Source organism: Xiphophorus maculatus, chromosome 21 (assembly GCF_002775205.1).
Source record: "Xiphophorus maculatus strain JP 163 A chromosome 21, X_maculatus-5.0-male, whole genome shotgun sequence".
In the NCBI taxonomy this organism is placed as follows: Eukaryota; Metazoa; Chordata; class Actinopteri; order Cyprinodontiformes; family Poeciliidae; genus Xiphophorus; species Xiphophorus maculatus.
This window is the reverse complement of record NC_036463.1, coordinates 6,774,810-6,797,084: the sequence shown is the minus strand read 5'-3', so window position 1 is coordinate 6,797,084 and position 22,275 is coordinate 6,774,810.

Below are 22,275 nucleotides of genomic sequence, written 5' to 3'. Positions count from 1 at the left end.
GGAAGAAGATGACCTACAAAACCGGCGGTGCCACTATTATGGCCCTGTCCACTGGCTAAAGATGCTCTTTACATGCAAAGCATCACACCAGACAGACTTCACACATGCATAAATAACTCTGTCAAAATGTGTGATTTTCTTTTTCGTTTTACTGTTACATTTGACATAAAAATCTCTGATTTATATTCATTTTAAGTTCCTAAAGTGACTTTATTCCAAATATAGTCTTGTAACGCAGAACATGTCACTTTCTCTGGATGTATCAGTAGAAATATGAAATGTTTAATCCTGGATGTCAAAGAGAGGTTCATTAATTCATTTTTAATGCTCTTTACCAGCATCAATTCATATTAAATTTGGGCTTTTGGTGATGGAATGGTTTTATAACATCAGAGCATTTCTAAATTTAATCTGCAAGAAAAGTTTCCATATGAATGTATATTCAAACATCCCACTAATATAAGGGTCTTGTAGTAAAAATGTAATTTGCAAAATAAATGTTTGACTTTTCAAACTCATAGATTTCCAAGTTTTTTCTATAAAACCTCTGATATCAAACTTTCTGGGGTTTTCTATCTACAATTGTCCTAATACTCCGTTGCCATGCATGTTCAATAAATGTTTCCAAAACAAAACTCTTCATTTTGTTGCATCTTCAGAAACAGGTTATTTCTGAAATCATAATATAAAAGACAGTGAAATATGAAATAAAACGAAGTACAAGTGCGCACACATCGCTTAAATGAAGAAATAGTGGCACCAAGTGGTAGCGAGAGGAACTGCACGAGTTTTATACAAAAATGCAGCAAAAAGTTCCAGGATGTTGTCTTCTTTTGCTCCACTGCAGTTATGTTTGTCAAAAGAAAAGGAAATACTTTATAGTATATGAGGAATATACAAAGAGGCAAAACATGATTAATAAAAATATGAATGATGATCCTCAAACAAATACCAGTCACTGTCCAAAATGAAGTTAATGATCAAAATGGACGACTGAATCCTGTGTCTGTCTGCAGCTACAGGACTGTGGTGCTATTTAAATTAAATACTGCTGATCATGACTAATGTAAATGAGTCTGTATCTGTCATGACCTCATAAAAATGAGCAGTTCATTGAAACTGTTTGAATATTTATAAGTCTTGGTTTGAATAGATTCCTCAGCGGTTACCTTATCTCTGCATATTATACAATTTTTAAATAGCCTTACTCTGTTGCAAATGTCTCTGTGCATGCTACTTTAAATAACTGTACAGTAAAATTACGTCACAAATCCACTTGGTCCATGATCTCTTTGTGAGGTGAAGCGCCGCTTTCCCAACAACAGAGATATTGAAAGTTCAGAGGTCATGAAGCAGATATTCAAAATACAACAAATTATCTCCTAAAGATATTTTCATGCACTGTATGGAAAGAGACACAAGTTTATTTGACAGTCTGACATTGAATCAGGCAAAACTTTTACTGTTTAAGGTCAGTTACCAATGTCACTAAAGTTATTTATCTTAAGCTTAGCTTTCTTCAAATTGAAACGTTTATGTACATGTTCTTAATAATTAGTATGGTTGCATTTTAACCTGCCAGATTTGGGTGAATAATTTTGAGTATTCTCCTTCAAGCTTCTCCGTAGTTCAGTAAACTTTCAACTAACTCAATTTAAATGCTGTATCCTGTTTTGATTTTTAATCTGCATTTTAAGGTCTCTGATTTTATTATATTAACTGTTAGTGATTGTTTTTGACATTTCTGCAGAGGTGGGCAAGGTAGCCAAAAATTATATTTAAGAGTAGCACTAATTCAATATATTTTTTACTCAAGTAGCTGTCCAAGAAAATACTCAAGAGTAAAACTAATCAAATAATTTAATATTTAAAATTGACATAATCAGACCAATTTTTTGTACTTTAAGGACCAAAATAAAAATAATTCATGTAGCATAATTACAAAAGAACAAACTCTGGAGATATACACTGCTCAAAAAAATAAAGGGAACACTTTAAGTGTTAAACACCTGTTTAAGTGTTCCCTTTATTTTTTTGAGCAGTGTATTTATATATATATATATATATATACACTGCTCAAAAAAATAAAGGGAACACTCAAATAACACATCCTAGATCTGAATGAAAGAAATATTCTCATTGAATACTTTGTTCTGTACAAAGTTGAATGTGCTGACAACAAAATCACACAAAAATCATCAATGGAAATCAAATTTATTAACCAATGGAGGCCTGGATTTGGAGCCACACACAAAATTAAAGTGAAATAACACTACACGCTGATCCAACTTTAATGTAATGTCCTTAAAACAAGTCAAAATGAGGCTCAGTATTGTGTGTGGCCTCCACGTGCCTGTATGACCTCCCTACAACGCCTGGGCATGCTCCTGATGAGGTGGCGGATGGTCTCCTGAGGGATCTCCTCCCAGACCTGGACTAAAGCATCCGCCAACTCCTGGACAGTCTGTGGTGCAACGTGACGTTGGTGGATGGAGCGAGACATGATGTCCCAGATGTGCTCGATCGGATTCAGGTCTGGGGAATGGGCTGGCCAGTCCATAGCTTCAATGCCTTCATCTTGCAGGAACTGCTGACACACTCCAGCCACATGAGGTCTAGCATTGTCCTGCATTAGGAGGAACCCAGGGCCAACCGCACCAGCATATGGTCTCACAAGGGGTCTGAGGATCTCATCTCGGTACCTAATGGCAGTCAGGCTCTGGCGAGCACATGGAGGGCTGTGCGGCCCTCCAAAGAAATGCCACCCCACACCATTACTGACCCACCGCCAAACCGGTCATGCTGAAGGATGTTGCAGGCAGCAGACCGTTCTCCACGGCGTCTCCAGACTCTGTCACATGTGCTCAGTGTGAACCTGCTTTCATCTGTGAAGAGCACAAGGCACCAGTGGCGAATTTGCCAATCCTGGTGTTCTCTGGCAAATGCCAAGCGTCCTGCACGGTGTTGGGCTGTGAGCACAACCCCCATCTGTGGACGTCGGGCCCTCATACCATCCTCATGGAGTCGGTTTCTAACCGTTTGTGCAGACACATGCACATTTGTGGCCTGCTGGAGGTCATTTTGTAGGCTCTGGCAGTGCTCCTCCTCTTCCTTCTTGCACAAAGGCGGAGGTAGCGGTCCTGCTGCTGGGTTGTTGCCGTCCTACGGCCTCCTCCACGTCTCCTGGTGTACTGGCCTGTCTCCTGGTAGCACCTCCAGCCTCTGGACACTACGCTGACAGACACAGCAAACCTTCTTGCCACAGCTCGCGTTGATGTGGCATCCTGGATGAGCTGCACTACCTGAGCCACTTGTGTGGGTTGTGGAGTCCGTCTCATGCTACCACGAGTGTGAAAGCACCACCAACATTCAAAACTGACCAAAACATCAGCCAGACAGCATAGGTACTTAGAAGTGGTCTGTGGTCCCAACTGCAGAACCACTCCTTTATTGAGTATGTCTTGCTAATTGCCAATAATTTCCACTTGTTGTCTATTCCATTTGCACAACAGCAGGTGAAATTGATTGTCAATCAGTGTTGCTTCCTAAGTGGACAGTTTGATTTCACAGAAGTTTGATTTACTTGGAGTTATATTGTGTTGTTTAAGTGTTCCCTTTATTTTTTTGAGCAGTGTATATATATATTAAGGAGCAAAATTAAAATAATTCATCTAAATAAAAATTAAAAACTAAAATAAATGGGAAAAATCAAAGTATTTCTATTTAAAACTTATGAAACGTTAAAATAACAAAACCTGCAGGTCTACGTCTTGTGGATTTTTGGCTTCATTCAGTGAAGTTATCATAGTAAGTAGAATATCCAGAAACAGAACTCAAGTAAAAGTGGCAATACTTTACGACAAAATTACTCAACTAAAGGTAAAAAGCACAGCCTAATAAAAATACTGCTAAAAGTACATTTCTCAAAAAAAAAAAAAACCCTCAAGTACCTAAGAGTAACAAGTTTGTTCAACCTCTAGATTTCTGTAAATATAAATTGTATTTTAAATATAATTAATTATTATTATTATTATTGAGCTACAGTGACAATAGAGAGATAATGGAACCAAAGTTTTAAATGTTTTTCAACAACGCATCTTGACATACACTGGACATAATTACTCACCTGAAATAAGGTTTAGCTGATTTTAAAAACAATAGTTACAGAGAAAAATGGACTAAAGTCCAAATCCAACTTCCTGTGGCATTCAGCCACACTAGTAAGAGTTTAGTCAACCATTCTTCTACAGTCCATTCAGGAATAAACTCACACTGGGTTGCTTATGTATGAAAACAATTTGAGAGTAATTTGAACTTTTGAACTCCTAAAAGTTGGCACAGTGTTACAGGTCCTGAGTGTCAGAACTGCTGTAACAGTGATGATGCAATCTAAAGGACAAACAGACAGGAGTCAGCAGTGGAACGTAGCGCTGCCTTTAGCATCCAGATTGCTTTTATTATTATTATTATTATTATTATTTGTTAACACACAAAACCTTTGTCTTATAACACAGTAAATCCTTTTACATTGCCACTGGTCTACCTTCATGACAGGCAAAAGTCAACCCCACACTGCTGAAGACAACCGCGGCACATACACCAAACAGGACAAACCAACTGCCGCAAAGCTTCACTGTAATTTTACTGTATTCCTTTCTTTTTAAAAAAACAAACAAACAAACAAACAAATAAAACTTCTCAAACACCAACGCGTTAAAATATAACGGTCCTACAAGAAGACGTTATATTTCAACGGCCCCACATGAAGACGTTAAAACATAACGGTCCTCAGAGCGAGCCGGCACATTACCAACTACCCCCGTCCGACAATACTGACAAAACGGTGCATAGAAACCGCGACTCAGTGATACATCACGTCAATCAATATATACACATCTTACAAAGTTGTCTTGGTGGGTTTTTACCACTGTATACTGACCTAAAGGTTTACATGGTTTGAACTTAGTCTTGTTTTAATCCTTTAAAATGTCGTACTTAATTTTAGCCATCATACTCATGACTCTCACCTTCTCAACCATCAATGTTAGAAGTGTGAAGTCGCGAGTTAGAGCCCAGAGTGTTTTATCCTTTTTTCCAAAAAGTTCCAGGATGTTGTCTTCTTTTGCTCCACTGCAGTTATGTTTGTCAAAAGAAAAGGAAATTCTTTATAGTATATGAGGAATATACAAAGAGGCAAAGCATGATTAATAAAAATATGAATGATGATCCTCAAACAAATACCAGTCACTGTCCAAAAGGAAGTTAACTGGAAGAAAACTGGGAGACGAACCGGTTTACTGGGAGAAACAGCCGAGTCTGGTCCAGACTTCCGGACAGCTGAGAGGAGGCGCTGCTGCCACCTGCTGGTGACTCCGAGGAACAACTTCATATCTCTTACTGTCAATAAAACATCTAATATAGAAAAATAGACGTTTTTCAACAGAGTGAGCTGACTGATGATGTCATCAGCCTCTGTGACTGATGATGTCACAGAGGCTGAAGACATCATCAGTCACAGAGGCTCTATATGACTGGCAGGCAGAACTTCTCCTTCACTCTGCATCTCAAATCGGTTGGATCAGGTTGGCATTGTGACGAATCGCTTCGTACGATTAGGACAACTTCGAAAGAGAAACAAATTCTCAGGAATTTCTAGTATTTTTAAGGATCAGTTCAGAAATACTACATCATGTTCTTCCACGTCGGTTTCCTTCTTGGATATGTAATTACTACTGCGATGAAGAAGTTCAGCAGCCGGTACGCTGCTGATGCTGATTTGGAGCAGAACAGCAGTGAAACGGCCGTTGAAACGCCAGAAGACTGCTTGGCTTTCACTGTTCCTGCTGACTCTTCTGTTGAAGAGCATAATATGAGTAAGAGCAGCGAACCGATCCCTTCCACCTTTGGGAATAGAAACGGATGTTCTGGATTTGAAGAACATCCTGAAGATGAAGTTTGTGCTAAAGAAATTAGCACAATGAAGAACGAACATGGCACTGCGGACAGCAGCTGCAACGTGGGAATGACGGGAGATTTGATGGAAACCAGTAGCTGTGAAGCAGCGAGTGTTTTGGTCAGCTCAGATCTGGCTGAGGAAGATTTGGCAGATCGTTGCTACCAAGGCGACAGTCAAACAATTCCTTCTTCAGTCAACATTTGCAAGTTTTCCAACAACAGCTGGATGAGTGCCGCCATGCACAGCATCCTGAACCTCAGGAAAGCCAGAAAGTTTGTGGATGAGTATCCTGAGAAGATCTCTGGAGCTTTTTCAGAAACTCCATCACACGCCAGTTTTCTCCATACAGACATGGAAAATCTAGGGAAACTTTTTACCCAAGAGGAAATCAAAGCAGTTCTGACAGAGATTAGTGAGAATGAACCAAATATGGGCTCAGGAAACAGGAACAAGTTAAAAGACTTTCTGAGGGTTATGTTAGACCGGTTGAACCAGAGAGGGATTGAAACCGCATGCATTTTATACAATAATAACAGCTGTGAAGAAAGTGCCGAAGTGCCAGCCATCTTGGATTTTGGTCCCATCATCACCCTGCCGGTCACAAATCCTGTGGACACCACCGCTTCTCTCCTGAACAACTGGATTTATTTGGCTTCAGGAAAGGATTGTTCTCTGTCCTCATCCAGCTCAGCGACAAACGTCTTCCTCCATGACACTGACGTGATAACCTTGCATCTGCCATGGTTCGGCGGTTGGGCGGACTCACCACACACCGTGATTCCTAGTACAACCATTAGCATCCCCATAAAAACTGGAACTCAGTTGTACCGTCTATCGTCAGTCATTTGTCTGGACAAGCTGAGTTCTCAGGCTGACGGCTTTTACACCTATCTGGTGTATGAAGACCTGCTGTTTAAGGCTGTTAATGACAAGGTCACAACCCCAGAAACAAACAGTGTGTTCGACATTTGGCAGAACGGGTTCATATACATCTATGAGAAGTTTTCAGAAGGTCAGGACGGACTCAGAGATGAGCTCACAGGTAGCTCTCAGGAGAGGAGCTGCGGCCCTGAAAACGCAGCCGATATGTCGACGATGAATGGATATTGTGGCGGGCCGACACCTTCGAGTCAACCAGACAATCTGATGGAAAAAAACTCCACAGCGAGCAGTGAGAGCACCGGCGCTGAGGCTGAAGACACAGACAGGGAAAGCACAGCCAGTACGCCGAGTCCCCATGCACTTAACCAGGAACATCCAACAAACGGTGATCTTGATCCAGTCATTCACGTTTGCCAGTATTTCAAACACAGATGGGCAAATGTCACGATGCACAGCATTTTGAACCTGAAAGTTATCAAGAAGTACATGGCTCAGTATCTGGCTCAGCAGGCCTGTGAAGCATCATCAGGATATCCATCTGGTGCCTCCAGGTACGACCCAGAGCAAGAAGATTTCCCAAGGAGCCGAAAGTCATGCAGTGTTCAGCAGTTTGACTTCACAAAGTGCATGAAGTTTGTGAGCAAAACGACAGCATTAAATACCTCTAAGCCAGGTCAGAAGGTTGAGATCTCTTCTTTATTGAATGTTGTTTTGGTCTGGTTAAAAATGAATGCTGTCAAAGTAACCTGCACACTGCAGCAGCTTATGACTTGTGCAGACTGTGAGATAGATGAACTGGTCTCTACAAAGATAGGTGTCCTGATTAATTTGAAAAACACAAGACCAGATGACACCACAGCATCTCTCTTTGAACGCCATCTTCAGCAAGCGAGTTCTCTGAAGAAATGCTGCAGCTCTTGTAGAATAGAGAACATCTGCATCCTCGACACAACAGATGTGATCTGCATGTACCTGCATCGACAGCTCAGTGATGAAGACGGCGGACTGCTTCTGACTCCCAGTGCAACCATTGAAGCTCCGTTAGAAACGGGAACCCAATTGTTCTGTCTATCCTCGGTCATCTGCTGTGAAATCCAAAATTCCCAGATGTACAATTTTTATACATACGTGATATGTGGACAAACGGTATATAAAATTGAAGATGGAATGGTAACCAATGCAGATGAGGGCTGTGTAGAAGACATGAAGAGAAGAGGATTCATCTACTTCTACGATAAGTACGCAGAAGGAGAGGAGAGATTTAGCTTTCAGGAAAACAATTTCAAGTCTGGAACTGAACAAACTGTGCCAACGGTGGTGAACTGTAGATGCAAAAGTGTGGATAAAAGAGAAATTTACCGCCAAAAAAGAAACTATGCAATCAACATTGGTGCAAATCTGTGCATAATTTATTTCTTATTTCGGATGTTTTGTTATTTTTTGTTGCCTTTATTTACTTCTACTACATTATTTGACTTTCCTTTCTGTATTAATGATTGGATAGCCTTTGGTTTAGCCATCATTCGCATTATTTCGCTGGTCAAAATCACCAAAAAAAAAAAAAAAGGTGAAAAGGTGAGCCCAAATGAAATCAGCAGCTGTTCTTGAACCCTTTGGAATACATGCAAAAGCTTGGACTCTTTATGAAGATGTCAAGCTAGCTTTTATTTCTGCAGTCAAATAATTACTTCTACTATATTCTTAGCCTTTTCTCTCAATACGTTTGTTTCGTTTGTGACACAGGTGACATTAAATACACAGCAGGTAATCAGGGAATGAGACACACCTGGGAACAATCAAGGGGCAGAGAGAACAACACGGAGACTCAGAAGACACAGAAACTCAAAATAAACACAGAAAAACACAGATCACAACAGTAACGTTGTTACCCCCCCAACCCCCAAGGGCGGCTCCAAGATGTCCAAAACAAGTCCAAAGCAACAAAACACAACAAGAGTGGGCGGAGACACAGGAGGCAGACCGTTGTGGGGAGTCCGGCGGGCATCTGAGGCGCTTGAGGTGAACCCCACGAGGAAGGTCCGGCGGGCGACGGACGATGGAGGGGGGTGGAGGAGGGGCCGGGCCACAGGAGGCAACGGTTGAGCACTGGGGGGGACGGAGGGACTCGGAGGGAGCACTGAGAACATTAGGGGGCGGAGAAGAAGAAGAAAAATTACTTTATTCATCCCAGCAGGGAAATTATTTCGCAGTTACAGCAAGAATTTTTTATAAACAGATTAACACAGAGACAAGACGGGAGCTGCATCTGCAGGCAGCCAGCTGAGCCAGCGCCATTTTTGAAGGAGGACATCGTTGGGACCGGGAGTCCGCGGGTCTAAGGCCTCCAAATGTGGGGCGTGCTAACCCCCTGCGCCACCACAGCCCCAGTGAGTCGAGACCCACTTATAGGGGCAGGAAACTGTTGAGACGTTTACTCAACTCTGATTGTTCTGTGTTGGCTGATTTCCTGTTCGTGTGCTCACAGGTTTTGGGTCCGTCGAGTATTAATCACAACAAATGGTAGCAGAGGATGGTTTCCTGTTGAGATACGAGCAGAGATTGGACGGGCCGTTTAAGGCAACAGCCTGCCGGGACAGTGCATGGGTGTTGGGCCCAAATAAACAGGTGAGGAAGCTTTTTCCTTAGATATACACCCTTGTACTGTTTCTTTGGGCTGTCTAAATTCCATATATCAGCCGGTGTTCATATGGAGTTGTCTGATTTGTCAGTCGTGTCGTACTGCTTATTATTCATAGGAGCAATATAAAAAAAAATTTTTTTTAAAATAAGTAGTTTGGGTCGATTGGCATGCAGTGAGAACTGGCCGTCTCCCCCTTGCGTCGGACGCGGCCAAGGTTAAGGCTGGGTTTTGTCGGTTTTGGCCCCGAGGAGTGCTGCCCTCGAAAAAGAACGCGCTGGCCAATCTGAGTCAGCTCGAGAAACGCTAAAAGCGGTGAGAGCTGGCCACCATAGGACAACGTAGATATTGGGTTAAGGTTGATCACGATCTGCTCCTCAGATGAGGTATAAGTACAAAGTAGAAGTACAAAGGATAAGTACAAAGTAGAAGTAAAAGGGTGTGCCATCGAGGACAAAAATAGGAGCTCTGTGGAGCGTGGATCCATTTCTGTGTTTTGTGTAAAGTTGTCTCTTTTATGTCAGCTGTGTCTCTGTCAGCTGTGTGTGTCCGACTCTGCCGCCGAGCAGACGTTTTGTCCATGCGTCGCTTTTCTGTTTGTTGTAAATGTGCTTTGAAACCATGGTTGGGGTCTGGGAACTGTAATTTGGGGAAAAGTTTTTAACTTTATCTGCTGTGTTGGTTTTCTCGCCGCCGTGCGAGCAGAAAGGGGAAAAAAGAAAAAAGGGAGACAGAGGCTCGCCGCCGTGCGAGGCAGTAAAAAAAGGCAGAGAAGAGGAGAGGAGGAGGTCGACAGGGAGAAATACGATTTAAAGTGGGGCGCAGGGCCCTGGATGACGCTCTGGGAGCAAATATACGGATTAATGACTTATCTGGGGGAACATGACGAATTCCAAAAGGACTGGGATGGACAAAAAATACAAAATAAATTAAAAAGTCTGGTGGCAATGGATGGAGGCGATTTGCTAAGCAGACAACCCCTGGGGAAACATTTGTTGCAGGTAGGCCTGTCACGATGGCAAATTTTGCTCAGCGATTAAGAGAGCAGCTGTTAAAATGCCCTATCAAAGCAGCAAACAGTTATTTGAAGCTGCTGGTGTCTCTGGAACCTCAAGATGGAGGATCTCACAAAGGTTCAAAAAGAAGCAAAATCATCCTCATGCACCATGTCATGCTGCAAGGAATATCACTGTCATTGGCTGCTATGGGCATAAAATGGGAGAAACTCATGGTGTGGTCACCATCCTCCTCTGACCTCAACCCTATTGAGAACCTTTGGAGTTTCCTCAAGCAGAAGATCTGAGGGTGGACTGCAGTTCATATTGAATCAGCAGCTCTGGGAAGGTATTCTGACATCCTGCAAAGAAATTCAAGCAGAAACTATCCACAAAATCACAAGTTCAATGGATGCAAGGATTGTGCAGGTGATATCAAAGAAGGGGTCCTACGTTAACATGTAACTCGGTCTGCTAAGATGTTTTTGATTGAAATAGCTTTTGATTTTAGCACATATGACCACGTAATGCTGCACATTCAAAGAATGACTGTTTGCAGTTCTTTATAATCCATAAAATGTTTAGAAAATCTGCTCTGCATAATCATTTGGAACAGTGCATTTTGAGTTTTTTATTTTTATTATCCTCAGCCACTGATGGATTGTGCCATTTGCTATAAAACGATGGATGAGCAAATAGAAACTACTGCGGAGCCGTACGTTCACTGCATCCAGAGACCGAGGCTCACAGAGGTAAAACTTTCATCTTTCTGGTTCTGATGATGCGTTTCAGCTGATGGAGGAAGTGCTTTATGTTGATGCGCTCGCCCGTTTCAGGAAATGACGACAACACGGATGAACCACTGGAAGAAGATGACCTACAAAACCGGCGGTGCCACTATTATGGCCCTGTCCACTGGCTAAAGATGCTCTTTACATGCAAAGCATCACACCAGACAGACTTCACACATGCATAAATAACTCTGTCAAAATGTGTGATTTTCTTTTTCGTTTTACTGTTACATTTGACATAAAAATCTCTGATTTATATTCATTTTAAGTTCCTAAAGTGACTTTATTCCAAATATAGTCTTGTGACGCAGAACATGTCACTTTCTCTGGATGTATCAGTAGAAATATGAAATGTTTAATCCTGGATGTCAAAGAGAGGTTCATTAATTCATTTTTAATGCTCTTTACCAGCATCAATTCATATTAAATTTGGGCTTTTGGTGATGGAATGGTTTTATAACATCAGAGCATTTCTAAATTTAATCTGCAAGAAAAGTTTCCATATGAATGTATATTCAAACATCCCACTAATATAAGGGTCTTGTAGTAAAAATGTAATTTGCAAAATAAATGTTTGACTTTTCAAACTCATAGATTTCCAAGTTTTTTCTATAAAACCTCTGATATCAAACTTTCTGGGGTTTTCTATCTACAATTGTCCTAATACTCCGTTGCCATGCATGTTCAATAAATGTTTCCAAAACAAAACTCTTCATTTTGTTGCATCTTCAGAAACAGGTTATTTCTGAAATCATAATATAAAAGACAGTGAAATATGAAATAAAACGAAGTACAAGTGCGCACACATCGCTTAAATGAAGAAATAGTGGCACCAAGTGGTAGCGAGAGGAACTGCACGAGTTTTATACAAAAATGCAGCAAAAAGTTCCAGGATGTTGTCTTCTTTTGCTCCACTGCAGTTATGTTTGTCAAAAGAAAAGGAAATACTTTATAGTATATGAGGAATATACAAAGAGGCAAAACATGATTAATAAAAATATGAATGATGATCCTCAAACAAATACCAGTCACTGTCCAAAATGAAGTTAATGATCAAAATGGACGACTGAATCCTGCGTCTGTCTGCAGCTACAGGACTGTGGTGCTATTTAAATTAAATACTGCTGATCATGACTAATGTAAATGAGTCTGTATCTGTCATGACCTCATAAAAATGAGCAGTTCATTGAAACTGTTTGAATATTTATAAGTCTTGGTTTGAATAGATTCCTCAGCGGTTACCTTATCTCTGCATATTATACAATTTTTAAATAGCCTTACTCTGTTGCAAATGTCTCTGTGCATGCTACTTTAAATAACTGTACAGTAAAATTACGTCACAAATCCACTTGGTCCATGATCTCTTTGTGAGGTGAAGCGCCGCTTTCCCAACAACAGAGATATTGAAAGTTCAGAGGTCATGAAGCAGATATTCAAAATACAACAAATTATCTCCTAAAGATATTTTCATGCACTGTATGGAAAGAGACACAAGTTTATTTGACAGTCTGACATTGAATCAGGCAAAACTTTTACTGTTTAAGGTCAGTTACCAATGTCACTAAAGTTATTTATCTTAAGCTTAGCTTTCTTCAAATTGAAACGTTTATGTACATGTTCTTAATAATTAGTATGGTTGCATTTTAACCTGCCAGATTTGGGTGAATAATTTTGAGTATTCTCCTTCAAGCTTCTCCGTAGTTCAGTAAACTTTCAACTAACTCAATTTAAATGCTGTATCCTGTTTTGATTTTTAATCTGCATTTTAAGGTCTCTGATTTTATTATATTAACTGTTAGTGATTGTTTTTGACATTTCTGCAGAGGTGGGCAAGGTAGCCAAAAATTATATTTAAGAGTAGCACTAATTCAATATATTTTTTACTCAAGTAGCTGTCCAAGAAAATACTCAAGAGTAAAACTAATCAAATAATTTAATATTTAAAATTGACATAATCAGACCAATTTTTTGTACTTTAAGGACCAAAATAAAAATAATTCATGTAGCATAATTACAAAAGAACAAACTCTGGAGATATACACTGCTCAAAAAAATAAAGGGAACACTTTAAGTGTTAAACACCTGTTTAAGTGTTCCCTTTATTTTTTTGAGCAGTGTATTTATATATATATATATATATACACTGCTCAAAAAAATAAAGGGAACACTCAAATAACACATCCTAGATCTGAATGAAAGAAATATTCTCATTGAATACTTTGTTCTGTACAAAGTTGAATGTGCTGACAACAAAATCACACAAAAATCATCAATGGAAATCAAATTTATTAACCAATGGAGGCCTGGATTTGGAGCCACACACAAAATTAAAGTGAAATAACACTACACGCTGATCCAACTTTAATGTAATGTCCTTAAAACAAGTCAAAATGAGGCTCAGTATTGTGTGTGGCCTCCACGTGCCTGTATGACCTCCCTACAACGCCTGGGCATGCTCCTGATGAGGTGGCGGATGGTCTCCTGAGGGATCTCCTCCCAGACCTGGACTAAAGCATCCGCCAACTCCTGGACAGTCTGTGGTGCAACGTGACGTTGGTGGATGGAGCGAGACATGATGTCCCAGATGTGCTCGATCGGATTCAGGTCTGGGGAATGGGCTGGCCAGTCCATAGCTTCAATGCCTTCATCTTGCAGGAACTGCTGACACACTCCAGCCACATGAGGTCTAGCATTGTCCTGCATTAGGAGGAACCCAGGGCCAACCGCACCAGCATATGGTCTCACAAGGGGTCTGAGGATCTCATCTCGGTACCTAATGGCAGTCAGGCTCTGGCGAGCACATGGAGGGCTGTGCGGCCCTCCAAAGAAATGCCACCCCACACCATTACTGACCCACCGCCAAACCGGTCATGCTGAAGGATGTTGCAGGCAGCAGACCGTTCTCCACGGCGTCTCCAGACTCTGTCACATGTGCTCAGTGTGAACCTGCTTTCATCTGTGAAGAGCACAAGGCACCAGTGGCGAATTTGCCAATCCTGGTGTTCTCTGGCAAATGCCAAGCGTCCTGCACGGTGTTGGGCTGTGAGCACAACCCCCATCTGTGGACGTCGGGCCCTCATACCATCCTCATGGAGTCGGTTTCTAACCGTTTGTGCAGACACATGCACATTTGTGGCCTGCTGGAGGTCATTTTGTAGGCTCTGGCAGTGCTCCTCCTCTTCCTTCTTGCACAAAGGCGGAGGTAGCGGTCCTGCTGCTGGGTTGTTGCCGTCCTACGGCCTCCTCCACGTCTCCTGGTGTACTGGCCTGTCTCCTGGTAGCGCCTCCAGCCTCTGGACACTACGCTGACAGACACAGCAAACCTTCTTGCCACAGCTCGCGTTGATGTGGCATCCTGGATGAGCTGCACTACCTGAGCCACTTGTGTGGGTTGTGGAGTCCGTCTCATGCTACCACGAGTGTGAAAGCACCACCAACATTCAAAACTGACCAAAACATCAGCCAGACAGCATAGGTACTTAGAAGTGGTCTGTGGTCCCAACTGCAGAACCACTCCTTTATTGAGTGTGTCTTGCTAATTGCCAATAATTTCCACTTGTTGTCTATTCCATTTGCACAACAGCAGGTGAAATTGATTGTCAATCAGTGTTGCTTCCTAAGTGGACAGTTTGATTTCACAGAAGTTTGATTTACTTGGAGTTATATTGTGTTGTTTAAGTGTTCCCTTTATTTTTTTGAGCAGTGTATATATATATTAAGGAGCAAAATTAAAATAATTCATCTAAATAAAAATTAAAAACTAAAATAAATGGGAAAAATCAAAGTATTTCTATTTAAAACTTATGAAACGTTAAAATAACAAAACCTGCAGGTCTACGTCTTGTGGATTTTTGGCTTCATTCAGTGAAGTTACTCATAGTAAGTAGAATATCCAGAAACAGAACTCAAGTAAAAGTGGCAATACTTTACGACAAAATTACTCAACTAAAGGTAAAAAGCACAGCCTAATAAAAATACTGCTAAAAGTACATTTCTCAAAAAAAAAAAAAACCCTCAAGTACCTAAGAGTAACAAGTTTGTTCAACCTCTAGATTTCTGTAAATATAAATTGTATTTTAAATATAATTAATTATTATTATTATTATTGAGCTACAGTGACAATAGAGAGATAATGGAACCAAAGTTTTAAATGTTTTTCAACAACGCATCTTGACATACACTGGACATAATTACTCACCTGAAATAAGGTTTAGCTGATTTTAAAAACAATAGTTACAGAGAAAAATGGACTAAAGTCCAAATCCAACTTCCTGTGGCATTCAGCCACACTAGTAAGAGTTTAGTCAACCATTCTTCTACAGTCCATTCAGGAATAAACTCACACTGGGTTGCTTATGTATGAAAACAATTTGAGAGTAATTTGAACTTTTGAACTCCTAAAAGTTGGCACAGTGTTACAGGTCCTGAGTGTCAGAACTGCTGTAACAGTGATGATGCAATCTAAAGGACAAACAGACAGGAGTCAGCAGTGGAACGTAGCGCTGCCTTTAGCATCCAGATTGCTTTTATTATTATTATTATTATTATTATTATTATTATTTGTTAACACACAAAACCTTTGTCTTATAACACAGTAAATCCTTTTACATTGCCACTGGTCTACCTTCATGACAGGCAAAAGTCAACCCCACACTGCTGAAGACAACCGCGGCACATACACCAAACAGGACAAACCAACTGCCGCAAAGCTTCACTGTAATTTTACTGTATTCCTTTCTTTTTAAAAAAACAAACAAACAAACAAACAAATAAAACTTCTCAAACACCAACGCGTTAAAATATAACGGTCCTACAAGAAGACGTTATATTTCAACGGCCCCACATGAAGACGTTAAAACATAACGGTCCTCAGAGCGAGCCGGCACATTACCAACTACCCCCGTCCGACAATACTGACAAAACGGTGCATAGAAACCGCGACTCAGTGATACATCACGTCAATCAATATATACACATCTTACAAAGTTGTCTTGGTGGGTTTTTACCACTGTATACTGACCTAAAGGTTTACATGGTTTGAACTTAGTCTTGTTTTAATCCTTTAAAATGTCGTACTTAATTTTAGCCATCATACTCATGACTCTCACCTTCTCAACCATCAATGTTAGAAGTGTGAAGTCGCGAGTTAGAGCCCAGAGTGTTTTATCCTTTTTTCCAAAAAGTTCCAGGATGTTGTCTTCTTTTGCTCCACTGCAGTTATGTTTGTCAAAAGAAAAGGAAATTCTTTATAGTATATGAGGAATATACAAAGAGGCAAAGCATGATTAATAAAAATATGAATGATGATCCTCAAACAAATACCAGTCACTGTCCAAAAGGAAGTTAACTGGAAGAAAACTGGGAGACGAACCGGTTTACTGGGAGAAACAGCCGAGTCTGGTCCAGACTTCCGGACAGCTGAGAGGAGGCGCTGCTGCCACCTGCTGGTGACTCCGAGGAACAACTTCATATCTCTTACTGTCAATAAAACATCTAATATAGAAAAATAGACGTTTTTCAACAGAGTGAGCTGACTGATGATGTCATCAGCCTCTGTGACTGATGATGTCACAGAGGCTGAAGACATCATCAGTCACAGAGGCTCTATATGACTGGCAGGCAGAACTTCTCCTTCACTCTGCATCTCAAATCGGTTGGATCAGGTTGGCATTGTGACGAATCGCTTCGTACGATTAGGACAACTTCGAAAGAGAAACAAATTCTCAGGAATTTCTAGTATTTTTAAGGATCAGTTCAGAAATACTACATCATGTTCTTCCACGTCGGTTTCCTTCTTGGATATGTAATTACTACTGCGATGAAGAAGTTCAGCAGCCGGTACGCTGCTGATGCTGATTTGGAGCAGAACAGCAGTGAAACGGCCGTTGAAACGCCAGAAGACTGCTTGGCTTTCACTGTTCCTGCTGACTCTTCTGTTGAAGAGCATAATATGAGTAAGAGCAGCGAACCGATCCCTTCCACCTTTGGGAATAGAAACGGATGTTCTGGATTTGAAGAACATCCTGAAGATGAAGTTTGTGCTAAAGAAATTAGCACAATGAAGAACGAACATGGCACTGCGGACAGCAGCTGCAACGTGGGAATGACGGGAGATTTGATGGAAACCAGTAGCTGTGAAGCAGCGAGTGTTTTGGTCAGCTCAGATCTGGCTGAGGAAGATTTGGCAGATCGTTGCTACCAAGGCGACAGTCAAACAATTCCTTCTTCAGTCAACATTTGCAAGTTTTCCAACAACAGCTGGATGAGTGCCGCCATGCACAGCATCCTGAACCTCAGGAAAGCCAGAAAGTTTGTGGATGAGTATCCTGAGAAGATCTCTGGAGCTTTTTCAGAAACTCCATCACACGCCAGTTTTCTCCATACAGACATGGAAAATCTAGGGAAACTTTTTACCCAAGAGGAAATCAAAGCAGTTCTGACAGAGATTAGTGAGAATGAACCAAATATGGGCTCAGGAAACAGGAACAAGTTAAAAGACTTTCTGAGGGTTATGTTAGACCGGTTGAACCAGAGAGGGATTGAAACCGCATGCATTTTATACAATAATAACAGCTGTGAAGAAAGTGCCGAAGTGCCAGCCATCTTGGATTTTGGTCCCATCATCACCCTGCCGGTCACAAATCTTGTGGACACCACCGCTTCTCTCCTGAACAACTGGATTTATTTGGCTTCAGGAAAGGATTGTTCTCTGTCCTCATCCAGCTCAGCGACAAACGTCTTCTTCCATGACACTGACGTGATAACCTTGCATCTGCCATGGTTCGGCGGTTGGGCGGACTCACCACACACCGTGATTCCTAGTACAACCATTAGCATCCCCATAAAAACTGGAACTCAGTTGTACCGTCTATCGTCAGTCATTTGTCTGGACAAGCTGAGTTCTCAGGCTGACGGCTTTTACACCTATCTGGTGTATGAAGACCTGCTGTTTAAGGCTGTTAATGACAAGGTCACAACCCCAGAAACAAACGGTGTGTTCGACATTTGGCAGAACGGGTTCATGTACATCTATGAGAAGTTTTCAGAAGGTCAGGACGGACTCAGAGATGAGCTCACAGGTAGCTCTCAGGAGAGGAGCTGCGGCCCTGAAAACGCAGCCGATATGTCGACGATGAATGGATATTGTGGCGGGCCGACACCTTCGAGTCAACCAGACAATCTGATGGAAAAAAACTCCACAGCGAGCAGTGAGAGCACCGGCGCTGAGGCTGAAGACACAGACAGGGAAAGCACAGCCAGTACGCCGAGTCCCCATGCACTTAACCAGGAACATCCAACAAACGGTGATCTTGATCCAGTCATTCACGTTTGCCAGTATTTCAAACACAGATGGGCAAATGTCACGATGCACAGCATTTTGAACCTGAAAGTTATCAAGAAGTACATGGCTCAGTATCTGGCTCAGCAGGCCTGTGAAGCATCATCAGGATATCCATCTGGTACCTCCAGGTACGACCCAGAGCAAGAAGATTTCCCAAGGAGCCGAAAGTCATGCAGTGTTCAGCAGTTTGACTTCACAAAGTGCATGAAGTTTGTGAGCAAAACGACAGCATTAAATACCTCTAAGCCAGGTCAGAAGGTTGAGATCTCTTCTTTATTGAATGTTGTTTTGGTCTGGTTAAAAATGAATGCTGTCAAAGTAACCTGCACACTGCAGCAGCTTATGACTTGTGCAGACTGTGAGATAGATGAACTGGTCTCTACAAAGATAGGTGTCCTGATTAATTTGAAAAACACAAGACCAGATGACACCACAGCATCTCTCTTTGAACGCCATCTTCAGCAAGCGAGTTCTCTGAAGAAATGCTGCAGCTCTTGTAGAATAGAGAACATCTGCATCCTCGACACAACAGATGTGATCTGCATGTACCTGCATCGACAGCTCAGTGATGAAGACGGCGGACTGCTTCTGACTCCCAGTGCAACCATTGAAGCTCCGTTAGAAACGGGAACCCAATTGTTCTGTCTATCCTCGGTCATCTGCTGTGAAATCCAAAATTCCCAGATGTACAATTTTTATACATACGTGATATGTGGACAAACGGTATATAAAATTGAAGATGGAATGGTAACCAATGCAGATGAGGGCTGTGTAGAAGACATGAAGAGAAGAGGATTCATCTACTTCTACGATAAGTACGCAGAAGGAGAGGAGAGATTTAGCTTTCAGGAAAACAATTTCAAGTCTGGAACTGAACAAACTGTGCCAACGGTGGTGAACTGTAGATGCAAAAGTGTGGATAAAAGAGAAATTTACCGCCAAAAAAGAAACTATGCAATCAACATTGGTGCAAATCTGTGCATAATTTATTTCTTATTTCGGATGTTTTGTTATTTTTTGTTGCCTTTATTTACTTCTACTACATTGTTTGACTTTCCTTTCTGTATTAATGATTGGATAGCCTTTGGTTTAGCCATCATTCGCATTATTTCGCTGGTCAAAATCACCAAAAAAAAAAAAAAAGGTGAAAAGGTGAGCCCAAATGAAATCAGCAGCTGTTCTTGAACCCTTTGGAATACATGCAAAAGCTTGGACTCTTTATGGAGATGTCAAGCTAGCTTTTATTTCTGCAGTCAAATAATTACTTCTACTATATTCTTAGCCTTTTCTCTCAATACGTTTGTTTCGTTTGTGACACAGGTGACATTAAATACACAGCAGGTAATCAGGGAATGAGACACACCTGGGAACAATCAAGGGGCAGAGAGAACAACACGGAGACTCAGAAGACACAGAAACTCAAAATAAACACACAGAAAAACACAGATCACAACAGTAACGTTGTTACCCCCCCAACCCCCAAGGGCGGCTCCAAGACGTCCAAAACAAGTCCAAAGCAACAAAACACAACAAGAGTGGGCGGAGACACAGGAGGCAGACCGTTGTGTGAGTCCGGCGGGCATCTGAGGCGCTTGAGGTGAACCCCACGAGGAAGGTCCGGCGGGCGACGGACGATGGAGGAGGGTGGAGGAGGGGCCGGGCCACAGGAGGCAACGGTTGAGCACTGGGGGGGACGGAGGGAGCACTGAGAACATTAGGGGGCGGAGAAGAAGAAGAAAAATGACTTTATTCATCCCAGCAGGGAAATTATTTCGCAGTTACAGCAAGAATTTTTTATAAACAGATTAACACAGAGACACGACGGGAGCTGCATCTGCAGGCAGCCAGCTGAGCCAGCGCCATTTTTGAAGGAGGACATGCGGCAAAGGTCGTTGGGACCGGGAGTCGAACCCGCGATGTCCGCGGGTCTAAGGCCTCCAAATGTGGGGCGTGTTAACCCCCTGCGCCACCACAGCCCCAATGAGTGGAGACCCACTTATAGGGGCAGGAAACTGTTGAGACGTTTACTCAACTCTGATTGTTCTGTGTTGGCTGATTTCCTGTTCGTGTGCTCACAGGTTTTGGGTCCGTCGAGTATTAATCACAACAAATGGTAGCAGAGGATGGTTTCGTGTTGAGATACGAGCAGAGATTGGACGGGCCGTTTAAGGCAACAGCCTGTTTTGTCGGTTTTGGCCCCGAGGAGTGCTGCCCTCGAAAAAGAACGCGCTGGCCAATCTGAGTCAGCTCGAGAAACGCTAAAAGCGGTGAGAGCTGGCCACCATAGGACAACGTAGATATTGGGTTAAGGTTGATCACGATCTGCTCCTCAGATGAGGTATAAGTACAAAGTAGAAGTACAAAGGATAAGTACAAAGTAGAAGTAAAAGGGTGTGCCATCGAGGACAAAAATAGGAGCTCTGTGGAGCGTGGATCCATTTCTGTGTTTTGTGTAAAGTTGTCTCTTTTTTGTCAGCTGTGTCTCTGTCAGCTGTGTGTGTCCGACTCTGCCGCCGAGCAGACGTTTTGTCCATGCGTCGCTTTTCTGTTTGTTGTAAATGTGCTTTGAAACCATGGTTGGGGTCTGGGAACTGTAATTTGGGGAAAAGTTTTTAACTTTATCTGCTGTGTTGGTTTTCTCGCCGCCGTGCGAGCAGAAAGGGGAAAAAAAAAAAAAAGAAAAAAGGGAGACAGAGGCTCGCCGCCGTGCGAGGCAGTAAAAAAAGGCAGAGAAGAGGAGAGGAGGAGGTCGACAGGGAGAAATACGATTTGAAGTGGGGCGCAGGGCCCTGGATGACGCTCTGGGAGCAAATATACGGATTAATGACTTATCTGGGGGAACATGACGAATTCCAAAAGGACTGGGATGGACAAAAAATACAAAATAAATTAAAAAGTCTGGTGGCAATGGATGGAGGCGATTTGCTAAGCAGACAGCCCCTGGGGGAAGCAGACAGCCCCCACGGATGGACCACTGGAAGAAGATGACCTACATTTTAATTAATTTGTATTGTTAACAAATTAACAATACGGGTTGAATGTTCGATGTTTTCCCAAGCAGAACCATGTTGTTGCCCTGGGGCAACAACATTTGTTGCAGGTAGGCCTGTCACGATAGCAAATTTTGCTCAGCGATTAAGAGAGCAGCTGTTAAAATGCCCTATCAAAGCAGCAAACAGTTATTTGAAGCTGCTGGTGTCTCTGGAACCTCAAGATGGAGGATCTTCCAAAGGTTCAAAAAGAAGCAAAATCATCCTCATGCACCATCTCATGCTGCAAGGAATATCACTGTCATTGGCTGCTATGGGCATAAAATGGGAGAAACTCATGGTGTCCTCCTCTGACCTCAACCCTATTGAGAACCTTTGGAGTTTCCTCAAGCAGAAGATCTGAGGGTGGACTGCAGTTCATATTGAATCAGCAGCTCTGGGAAGGTATTCTGACATCCTGCAAAGAAATTCAAGCAGAAACTATCCACAAAATCACAAGTTCAATGGATGCAAGGATTGTGCAGGTGATATCAAAGAAGGGGTCCTACGTTAACATGTAACTCGGTCTGCTAAGATGTTTTTGATTGAAATAGCTTTTGATTTTAGCACATATGACCACGTAATGCTGCACATTCAAAGAATGACTGTTCGCAGTTCTTTATAATCCATAAAATGTTTAGA